This window comes from Python bivittatus, unplaced genomic scaffold (genome assembly GCF_059951505.1).
Source record: "Python bivittatus isolate LINGU-HERP-01145 unplaced genomic scaffold, Pbiv_v1 ctg000670_np1212, whole genome shotgun sequence".
Classification (NCBI taxonomy): Eukaryota; Metazoa; Chordata; class Lepidosauria; order Squamata; family Pythonidae; genus Python; species Python bivittatus.
Window position 1 is genome coordinate 394,331 of NW_028277094.1, and position 12,155 is coordinate 406,485.

Below are 12,155 nucleotides of genomic sequence, written 5' to 3' on the forward strand. Positions count from 1 at the left end.
AGTTGATGGGGGAGAAATGCACTTTCAGACTTGCAAGATTGATTTCAGCCTTGCGAGATAGTCCAGACAGGAAGCACGCCCATATGAACTAATTCTACTTTATTGTAAGGTTACATTAACAGAATCTTGCAAGTCTGAAAATACATTTCTCCCCTGTCACCTTTACCACCCAAGGGACTAGGGAGGGTCTCTTCTGAGACATTTGCCACACCCCTGTTCCTTCCGCAGGCTCAGCTGCCTCTTATCCAACTGTTCTCCTGGCTGCGGCTCTTCCCCCTGTCTCCCAAGGTCATTCCCACATACCATTACAGGCCCTTTATGAAATGATCAGTTCAATCAATACATTTCATTCAAAGCAATCAAGACTGGTAATTTAAATTAAAATCTCAAGTTTACTTCAGTACTTTTGAGTTACTCCAACCTATCTCCTGTTGACTTTGATGAAAAAAAACCCCTCATAAAACACCTTTTTTTAAATTGGCAGGGCATGATATGATGAAAAATAAGCATTCTCCTAATTAAAAAGCTCTGATTGAACTAAGTATGGAACCTTACATATATAAAGGCTTAGATATCAGCATAAGAACACACTGAGCCTGGAGCATGTGGGAAGAATTTATAGAGATCCAATTCATGTGGACTAAACTTTGGATTTCTACTAAAGAAACAGCTAACACAAAATATTGGTCTAGGTTAAAGTGAAGTTGGGAAGTGCTGGGTATTTCCATGTTTTATTTCTTTATTTCTTTATTAAATTTATATGCTACCCGTCTCCCCCAGAGGGTGACTCAGGGCAGCTCACAGTTAAAGTCCAAAATAGCAAAAACAGTGAAAATATAAATATCCTTATTAAAATTAGCTAAAAATAATTCTACCTAAAAAGACTATATACAATTCAAGATGACGGGGGGGGGGGGGAGCAGTATCGATTATCCCACCAGCCAATTCCAGCAGTGTTGCTATAGGAAACCAGTGATTGTCTTCAAACATTGTGTGAACTTGGTCATCACATTAAACCAAAAACATGGTTTATTTCTTTGATAGTCACAAGTTATGGGAACACAACCATTATGCTTTGGTAAGTGGGATTTAGCCCATTGTTTGAACCCAATAAACCCTGTCCATTACAATTATAACTATGTGATATCTGAAGTAAACTTAGATGTCTATATGTCCAAAGGCCGTCAAAACCAGTGTGGCTTTTAACCCTCCAAAACTTAAAGAAATATGATCTTCCATCAACATCATCTCCAGACTTTGTTAGCCCTTGTAAGAAATGACCACAGGACTTCCTTTTCCCCATGTGGCACACCTCTGCCATGCCTATTCCTGTGTCCTTGCCCTGTGATCCCAGTTGATATCCCTCTCCAGAATATGAAAGTGATGTGTCTACTTTTCCATGCTCCTCTTACTGTTCACCAACTTACAGAGAGCAGATGAACCTGCCTTAGCAACACGAGGGAGGCATGGAGCAAAGGTTGTGGGAATTGATGGGTTCCTAATGATGCCAGCCTTTGCACTGATCCCGTTCTCCTGTCTATGTGTGAGTAACCCATATCATCAGTTCCATTATGTGTTTGATGGGAAGATTATATACGGATTCTTCACAACAGTATTTATGCTCACTTGGCATTCAGAGTAGCCACGGTCTCATAGTAATGAAATAGCAAAAAAAAAAAAAAGACATAATAAATGTTTATAATAATTGGCCCTATTTAAACTGAACTGAAACACATGTATGAATGTGAGGTTGACTTGAACAGACATAAATTGTACCTAATGGCAGATTGGTGAAAAGTTGGTTTTGTTTTCAAAATTTATTTCAAACGTAGTGATAAATATTCAATTTTAAGTCTCACCTTTTTTTTTTTTTTTTTGGTTAAGTGCAATCAAATCTGGCTGGGATGATGTATGCTATTAGCTCTATTTGAAAATGCTAATTGATTTTTTTAAAGTCATGCTAATATAAAAGGGTAGTTTTAGCATATCTTTTAAATATTTTATGCATTGTGTTATGTTGGGAGGATAAAAAAGAAGGAATTCTTGCTTGTATGAACAGATGTTCTACTTGTCAGTATGGTCTGGACAAAAATAAGACTGATTTGGAAATTGAGCTGTCAGTATTGAGTGGACCTACTCTTTTCACATGAAGCAAAACAAGGTTTAGCTGGCATATTGCAATTAAGTCCCACAATAAAATTAGCCATGCTTCTTATTACATTGGGCCTGCTCTTTTATTGACACCTGGTGAGTTGTATTTCTAATCTAATCCTATATACAGAGATTTATAATGCAGTATTTTAAATAAATAGCCATTCTTTCATGAATGTACAGACTGTAGTGACATTCTTGATTGATTGATTGATCGATTAGGTGCCATCAAGTCATTTTTGACTCCTAGCGACCACAAAGATAGATTTTCTCCATGACGATCTATCCCTAACCTGTTGTTTCAAGTCTCCCAACAGTGCACTCATCACCAATATAACTGAAGTGACATTTTTATAACCATATAATTCTACATGGAAATAAGTCCGTCTAGATTCAGTGGAAACCAGCGTGGTTTAGTGGTTAAGGTGTTGTACCAGGTTCAAATTGTCACTGAATCATGGAAATTCACTGAGTAACCTTGGGACAAATAGATAACAACTTTTGTACAGTCTTAGACTAGAACTTTGGGCCAATCATTCTCATTCCAACCAACTTACAGGGTACTTATGAAGGAAAATAGGTAGAAGGAGACTAACAAATAATGTAAGAAGACTGCATCTTATTTGGTTATACAAAGACTAAACTACATTTTATATCATACTTCCTTGCAAGGAATTCTTAGAACAATAGGTGGGTAAAACTATTAACTTCTGTTCTTTGTGTTATGCAGAAGTCTGTTCCATCCATACCGGTTCTACACTAGGACATGCAGCCTCACCCATCCATTGTAGAGCCCATCTTGTGACTGGATGAACCACGAATGTGAATTTACTTCCACTTTCCTTATTATCAACAATTGAAAACTAAACAAAGAAATTAAAAAACCCTAAAATGCTGCACAAATATTTTCATTGATACATAGTTTAAACACTTCCTGAAGCATGCACTTAATGTCTTTTGATACATTTTTGGATCAAGAATTGTACTGAGACATTTGATAGCTATCTCCATATCAGTCTGTGAGAAATGGAGTTAAGTTAATGTTGGAAGTGAAAAGAGCAAATTTCTTGTACATTTCCTACTTAAATCTCCAACAGAGGAGAATATCTGTAACTCAAGGTTGAACTATGGAGTTCTGGGTGGTCTCTGAGCTTGGTTATTTGTTTGCAGGTATTACATTACCCAACTAGTAACACCATCAGTGTGAGGGAGTGTGGGGTTTGCTCCTCTTTATATGCAGTAGTTTGCCCTGCCAGTTTTGGTGGGGGTGTGGTTTCCTCCTTGATGGTTCCTTGATTAGGGTATTGTTTTTTGTCTGATTATTTGTCTGGTGTTGATCCCTGCTTATCTTAACGAGGGCTGCTGGAGGGGATGTGTTCTCATCTTTCTGTTTCCTTCCTAGGTTTTTTATTGTCTCTTTTGAACGGTGTCTATATGTGGTTGATCTCCATGTGTCTATTGATGGCTGATTTGTCTGAATGCCAAACATCCAGGAATTCCCTAGCATTTTTGGAGTTGGCTTGATCTAAAACTGCAAACTGCTATTTGTCCCTAACGGTATTCCTCCTTTCATGGAGCAAGAGATGGGAAAACTCATTTCAGTTTTCCATAATGTTAAATTTATTCTGGCTCCTTCCCCCACCAGTGTACAAAAACAGTTCCAAGCAATCGGCACAAAAACATCCATGCATGCTTTGGTGTGCATTTCTTTTTAGTAGAATTTTTTTGTTTTGATCTCTACCCAATAAAAAATGTATATAAATGCATGGCACCCTTGAGAAAAAGTCTTCCCGATAGCAGAAGTGAAGGTGGGGGTTGGGAAAACAGTACAATTTTCAAGCAAATTAAGAAATAAAAGGAACACATTATTTAAAGGTGACAATAAAGCGTTTAGTGTACTTTGGGGGGGGGGGGGGAAGAATGGGAAAAGTGCCTGAAAGACCATTTGAAAGGTATCTGATGGGCCTAATGGGGAAAGCAATGTCTAGCCCTTTGGGTATAACCTTTGAGAAGATTTGCGTCATAGTAGACCTCATGGCATCCTGCTGATGGGAGGCATCTAAACATCACCTGTGTCCAGGTAAGTAGATATGGATGGAGATTTGACGGCAGATCATCTGATCTAAGGCTCTTGGATTCTTAATAGGTCAACCGTATCACTGTTTGGGTGGGGCTTGAAAGTGAAAGAGAACTCAGTTCAGATGACAATGCTTTGGTGAAACATCATGATACAAATACCGGTACTACATCCAATTTTAATGCTGATGCATTCCATCTTTCTAAAAACCATGTTTTATGCCAACTTGTCATCATTAATTCCCCTAATACATCTTTTCTCAATGGATTATTTTTGGCTTGTTTATGATCATTTTAAATTGCTTCAGGATTGCTGGTGATGAGAAATAGCATATCAATACTTTTCTTATTTGGGTCTTTGGGCCATAATAAACATTACATTACATGCCAATACTTTTCATATACAATACCCAATATTTTTAACTAACACAGTTGACAGCTGGGGATCCTGAAGATTGTAATCCCAACACATTGAAGGGCATCCTGCTGGGGAAGGCACACGTTCTGGATTAAACTGGTAGCCTCTCATATTTTTGCAGGATAATTTTACTTTGTAAGTTTTTTCTTCCGATAATCTTTATCATTTCCAATCTGACTTCGAGAGGTGCATAGAATGCAATATGAGTTTCCAGGAATCCAGTAAGATTTACAGCACTTTGCAGTTCATTGATTCCATCAAACAACCTGAACATATAGAAATGTTTTGTCAACTGTCACCCGGCTTGTTCCTTAGGAAGGTTACATGAAATCTATCAGCCTTATCAATACCTTTAAAACTGCTGAATTTCTGATACTAAGAATATGGAAGTGAATTCTATATTTAAAATATGAACTTTCTCCTCCTCCTCCTCCTCCTCCGAATGCATTTCATGTCACCATGCCATTTATGGGAATGTATTTAATTCAATAATGTGTTCATCCCTTGGAGAAAAGATGCTCCTTTGAGACTCCAAGAATCACTTAAAGAACTAACAAGCACGGGGAAATAAAACTGATGGTTTTAAAAAGTTTTCCCTCTCTCCTTTGCCCATATCAAGGTGCCATGCAAATGGAACTTTTATGCACTCTGGAAGATGATCAAGGCTTATGACTAAACATCAAATCAGACTATTACCCTTTCAGTAGCTTGGAATAAATAGTCTGTCTTGTCTCATTTTATTTTCAATATATACTTTTTCAAATTCAAATGGGTTGCACAAAGAAAAGTTGTTAAAATACACACAATCCCTTCAATTGTAAATTCCTGATGACTTCATGGACAGGTCCAGGTCATTTTCTTGGCAAAAGGATGGAAACGGTTGCATTGGATTTTTCCATTCTATGCTATGGCTCTCCTGGACTTGTTTAGCCTCCAAGGTCAACTAAGTTTGGGTAGATACAGCCACCTGCTGAGACTTAAAATCTATAAAGTGCAATAAAAACAATTTACCATATCAACGTCAATGTTATTACAAGTAATTCCAAACTTATTACAAGATGAGGCAACTTGGTATAAAAAAGTGAATAATTTGTGGCTGAAGGAAGAAAATGTTTATCAGTTGATTTGAAGTCAACTAATTTACCCTCTCTAGGAACAGAGAAAATTCAGTATCCTAATGCTGCATCAGAAAATATTCCATCTCAGTTCTTGTCTGATCATGCTTTTGAAAATAACGAATTTCCCAGCAGTTGAGATGATGGCTGAGTGAAGTGCAATTAAAATATGAGCTAAAATGTTATCCAATTTGAATAAAAATTCTTTACTTCAGTGTGTTAATTGATGCATAAGTTTTAGTATGAGATCTGTTCACTGAATCAATAAAATGGTCAATTGATTTTGTTAAGAAATGTCTCATTCCCTCCTAAGGGGATAATCTCTGCTGAATTTCACAGTGATTACAACATCCTTCATCAACCTGTTATGTTCTCTTGTATTAATAGTTTTTATCCAGCAGAGCCAGGGGAAGAAGCCAGAAGTATTACTGTGCAGGTTGAGACTAGATATTACATTTTTTACAATTGCATTTAACACAAATTTAACATATTTAAAATAAAATATGTCAACGGAGGAAGTTTTTTTTACCAGGAATTCAACAAATTGGAATGGATGATTTATCTGTTCCTTCCTCTAAAGGTTCAGAATGAAAATTCCCTCTTTCTGGCACAGTTGCAAATCTTAAAATATATTGTTGGTACCAAGGGAAATGCCTAAATCCACAATCTGTACCCTCTTCCCTTTGATGCTGAACATGTGAGGGAAAAAAGAAATAAGCTAACGTCCATATGCATTGTGTTTTTTCAGTAAGAATTATCCGTATTGAAAAGATCATAGTGTAAAATCAAGCTGCCTGTTGTTATGTAAAGAATTTTCCAATGTTCTGATTGTCTGGAAGCTATACATTGGGTTCTTGTTTGTTATCAGATAGCTTGTTATCTATCTATCTATCTATCTATCTATCTATCTATCTATCTATCTATCTATCTATCTATCTATCTATCTATCGCCTTCCTGTCTCTGGGAAAGACATTGATTTTGAACATTCAAGACTTGATCTTTAACAGTTTCTTGCTCCTTCCTGGTCAAGTCTTCCCTGAATTTGGTTTGTTTGGATTTGCTATCCATATCTATTTGTCTACTCCTGTTGACTTTATCATAGCTACTACCTCAACTTTGGAAGGATCATCTGGACAAATTACATCAGCTGATTCAGCTTCCAACTTGGCACACATCTAGGTGAATTAACTTCACTTTTTCATGGGCTGGGACTTCCTATGTAGTGAGATGGATCGAGATTTCCATTTTTATAATGATGGTGAATCCAAAGGAAGCAGAAAAGTGATGAGGTAAAGTATCATAAGTTCAGAGTTTGCCTTCTGCATGTTGAAATCAACTGGTCAAAATAGGTAGCATCTCTGTAATATCAAAAGATGAGGGGAGTCAGGATGGAATTTGTTCTAATAAGTGCACTTTTTCAAAAATGCGTAATTAAAACTGATTTGATCTCCTTCTGATGCATTGAAGTCAAGGTTCTCTTCAAGGATACTTTTCTCCCATTAGCATTTGACACTAGTTAGCAATGAATAATTCCACTTTTTCTTGGCAACACTTCCTGCTTTATTTGCTTCCCACTCAATAGTCTGCAAGAAATCTTTACAAGTCCTAAGTGCAACACACACACACATAGTATGATGTAGTAGTTAAAGTGTTGGAGTAGGAGTGAGGAGACCCAGGTTCTAGTCTACCTTCAGCCACAGAATGGATGACATTGGGATAGTCACTTTTTCTCAGCTCAGCCTACACACATTGTTGTTATTATTTGGGGCGGGGGGGGAAGAGGAGAGTGTGTTATGTATACTGCCTTGAATTCCATATAAAATATATATGGAAATCTGGTCTATAAATCAGATAAATCAATAAACACACACACTTGTTCATAGATAGGAGAGCCAAAATAATGCGCGCATGCACAAACACACACACACACAAAAATAGGCTTACTTTCAGATGAGAACAATGAGGATTTCCCAATTACAACTTCCATCATCTCACACCAGCATAATGGAATTTCTCTGGAAAGCAATTGGTAGAGGAAGGATGATGATGATGATGATGATGATACAAAGACCTGCAAATAGAAGTAGAATGACTGTGGCAAAAGAAAGCAAAGATAGTACCAATAGTAATAGGCACCTTGGGTGCAATCCCAAAACATCTGCAGCACTCCTTGAAGACCATCAGCACCCCTTGAAGAGCACCAGCATTGACAAAAATCGCTATCAGTCAATTACAAAAATTGACCACCAGTCAATTACAATTACTTGGACCAGCTTACATCCTGTGATGATACCTTTAGCACCATCAAACAACATCTGCCTATCCCAGGTTTTTGGGAAGGACTCAATAGGTGGATAAAAATGCCAAATCCAGTCTAAACAACTGGCTGACTGTGTGACCAGCAACAATAATATGCTTTACCAGAAACAATTATGGATGAAGAAGAAACTTAATTGCCCTTGCAGATCACACTTTTAAAGCAGAGTGCATAGAATTTACCAATGTGCATGCAGCCTTCAATTGCCCCTTCTAATGAATACATCACCCAGTCTCCTCCTGTATTTCCCCCCACTGTTTTTTGGAATCCTGAGTAAATGCTCTTGCTTATTCAGCCTATTTCTGATCAAATAATTACTTTTACTTTTTTTCCTAGATCATTTATTCATAAAATATCACACACTCATAACATATTCATGTAGAGCAAAATAGAAGTTGCAACAATAAAGGAGACAAGGATTTTTTTTTCTTCTTACCCCCCAACTCCTCCTAATAACTATTTTCCTGGCTAAGATCAGTTAAATCAAGTCTTCTCAAGCCAATACTGTAGAGTAGCAGGGAGTAACAGGTGACCTACAAGATTTTGCTGAACTACAATTCCCAGCTAATAGTGGAGAATGGGTGTTTTGAAGTTCTAAAACTCATGCATATATCTGAACATATTGAGTATTTCTTAGAACATGTTAGAAAGAGAGAGAAACATTAACAACATAGTCATCCATAGGCAAACCAGTTAAACTGGAATATGCAAATTTCAGCCCAAGAAATTCTATTGACTTCTTTGGAATGAAATCAAATACAATCAAAGCATTCAGACTTAAATGGGTTTGTAGATCAGATGGGAAATCAGCAATTAGTTGCTAATTCAACTGCCAGTTCATTTCACATCTGATTACAGCTTTTTACCCCAATGCTTTTAGTTTGTTTAGGGTTCTCCCCCTTAATAGAGATCACTTTTCTTCTGTTATGTGACCTGATTAAAATCCTGGAAAGTGGCTATGGAAATAAATCTTCTGGAGACTAGTGGTGATCTTCTGCTTCAGTGTTTGTATTCCTGATCAGGATTTTAATCATATTCTTGCAAAGCAAAGTTGACTCTGGAAAACTGGTACAGTTCTGGTTGCTATCTTCTTTTCTGAAAGATGTCAGAGGCATTGTCCCTGTTTTTACATAAATATTATTGGGAGGGTAAGATAAACATTAAAATGGTATCCCTTTGTCCTCATTTGTCATTATTGCCAAGTTTCTTACTTACTCCTAGCACTTACCCCTAAAAAGTACATATTAAGGAAATGTTGGTTGTGTAGAATAGTGGCACTTAAGACACTTTGGCCTTTAACTGAATAAGTTTTCAAGGAAGTAGGAAAGTATGGTGTTGAGTCTGTGATTAATAATGTATAGAAATCTGTCCTGACAGTTATATTTCCTTGCTGTGGTGTCTTCTGTTTCCCTATTTCTTTTTCTTCAGAATGTCTTTACAATTTCTTTGGGAGGTGTATTTGAGCTTAATTTATTGTGGTGAGACAGTGGTAGCATCATCAGTATAATTATTCCATAGAAGAAACCAGTAGGAATCTCACAGTATGCAAAGACATTTAAAGTAAACCAATCTGCAAAGGAAGGGGACTATGCTCTTGGGTCTGGATTTTGCTATGGTTGTGAATCTTGATCCTCCTTAGTCATAGGAAAGTTCAGTGGATACTTGAAGATCATGAGAAACCAATTTCCCAAACCGATGTAGAGGTTTCCATGATAACAGTATGAGCATGACTGGTAACCTCTCATTGATGCATTGTAGCTTCCCTCACTCCCAGCCTACATGGCCATTGGTCTTATGGTTTGGAAATGATGGGAACTGTAATGTTGCATAGCTAAAGGACATCAGGTTGGGGAATAGCCATTGACATGTTCCAGATCAATGCTGGAATGCCACTCTCTTGTTCTGTATGGAACTCTCCATGGTACTGGCATTCATTGATCTCTTTTCCTCCCTTTTCCTGAAAAGAAAGACATCCCTGCATTAAAGATTCCATACCACCCCCCAAAAGGAAGATTGGATGGGAGAAGAAAATCATCAGCTTCATTATCATATTCTTTGTGGACAATCCCCTTTATCTGGAGAAAAACTAGTCTTCCTTTCAGGAAAATAAGCTAGGTCAAATGTTCCAAGAGAACCTTGACTTTCCAAATGTTATTACCAACTCTTTTTCCAACTGTTCAGTGGGACTGAATCCCTAAAAGCATATCTGAAAATTCCTAAAATCCTACCAAACACTCCTTGTAGTGTAATATCAAAAATGGATATAGAGATTTGAACTCGAGAGGTGCAGACTGAAGTTGGCTTCCCCTACTGTGCTAAACCGTAATGTGGTTCATTTGATTTTGTCTTAGTGTGGTATGTGAATCCATTATCATGGTTTATAAGCTGTGATCTGTAATGGGAATCCAGTGACTGTTACTTGAAAACCATAGTTTACAGTTCCTTGTGATGGGCAAACCCAGTCAGTCATAGTTTGATCAATAAACCATAGTTTCATATACCATGGCTTCATGCAATATGTGATCCTCTTCAGACAGTTATGATGAAACTAGCACATTTGTATCCATTCCAGTCCTTTTTCCTTCTTGGAATGGGTGTGATTACTCCTTACTTTCTTACCAACTTAGTCTAGGGAGTTATAGTCCTAGTTCTGGCATTCTTAGAGGAGAGAGCACATTTCTTGCAGTTATGAAACTAGCAGCTTTGCCCATCCTGAGGCTGTATGCTCATCTGTATAAAAACCACTCGCTTTGTAGTCCCGAGTGTCAGCCTATGCCATGAATACTTCAAAAGACTTCAAAGGGAAGAGTTGTCATAGCTCCTGCAAAAGACAAGGCTGAGAACATTGGTGTCAGCTAATGCTGGTGGTTTCACGATCTTAGAGCATGAAGCACTTCTCAGTCATTTAAAATTAATTAAAGTGGGGAAAAAACATTGAAGGAGAAATAGCAAAAGATTTCTCTCTCACACTCTCTTCCGAAGTTCTTTTTGGGAAATGCTAATGAAAAAACCTACTTAAACAATCTCTTTAGAAACAAAGATGAAACTTATATGGCAAAGGAAAAAAAAACTACAAGTTAAATATAAGATGTTACAAGATCCAAAGGAAAGAGGAGGATTGGGTTTATTGGATTTGAAATTGTATTTTACAGTTTGTTGTTTGGTTTGGATGAAAGTGGGTGCTGCTAAGAAACAGCAGGCTTTTAGAGTTAGAAGACCACAACCTGAGGACTGGATGGCATGGTTTTTTATGATACGATAAGGTTAAAGTTAACATGGATTTTAAAAGCCATTTTATTAGAGGTGCCATATTGAAAATATGGAATAGATATAAACACAGGCTGTGCCCGAAAACAGCTCTATGGGTCTCAGCACAAGAAGCATTTTATAGAAAAGAAACCATTTTCACATTTACAGTTATCAGAAATATTTAAAATGGATAAAAAGAGTTCTGGCATGGAGCACAGTAACATAGAATTTGAAGTGCAATTGTGTACCAGTGATGAACATGTAATCACTAAAATGAATAAACTTTTATTGAATCTGAAATGGAGGAAGAACAGGTTAAAGAAGGTATAATAAAGTGGGCTAAGATTTTTGGTTATAATATACAGATGGTTCAATGGGAAAATATGTCGTTAAAAGGGATGAAATTTACATTGTGTTATGATTTTAAAGAGAATTTTTATAACATGATGTATTGTTGGTACATAATGCCAGAAAAATTATCTAGAATGTGTAAAGGCATTTCAAATGCATGTTGGAACTATGAACAGCATGAAGAGACATTTTATCATGCTTGGTGGACATGTAAAAAAGCTAAAAATGTTGGATTCAAATACATTCATTGATGCAGAGGATTTCAAAGATTAATATTCAGTGGAAGCCAGAACTCTTCCTTTTAGGACGGATGGATAAATACCTAGAAAAGAGCCATGGAAGATTATTTCAATATATGATTACTGGCGCGAGATGACTATATGTACAAAAAATGGAAAGATTCAACATTACCCACCATGGAGGAATGGTTGGTGAAATTGACAGAACTTGCTGAGATGGACAGACTAGCTTCTTTGA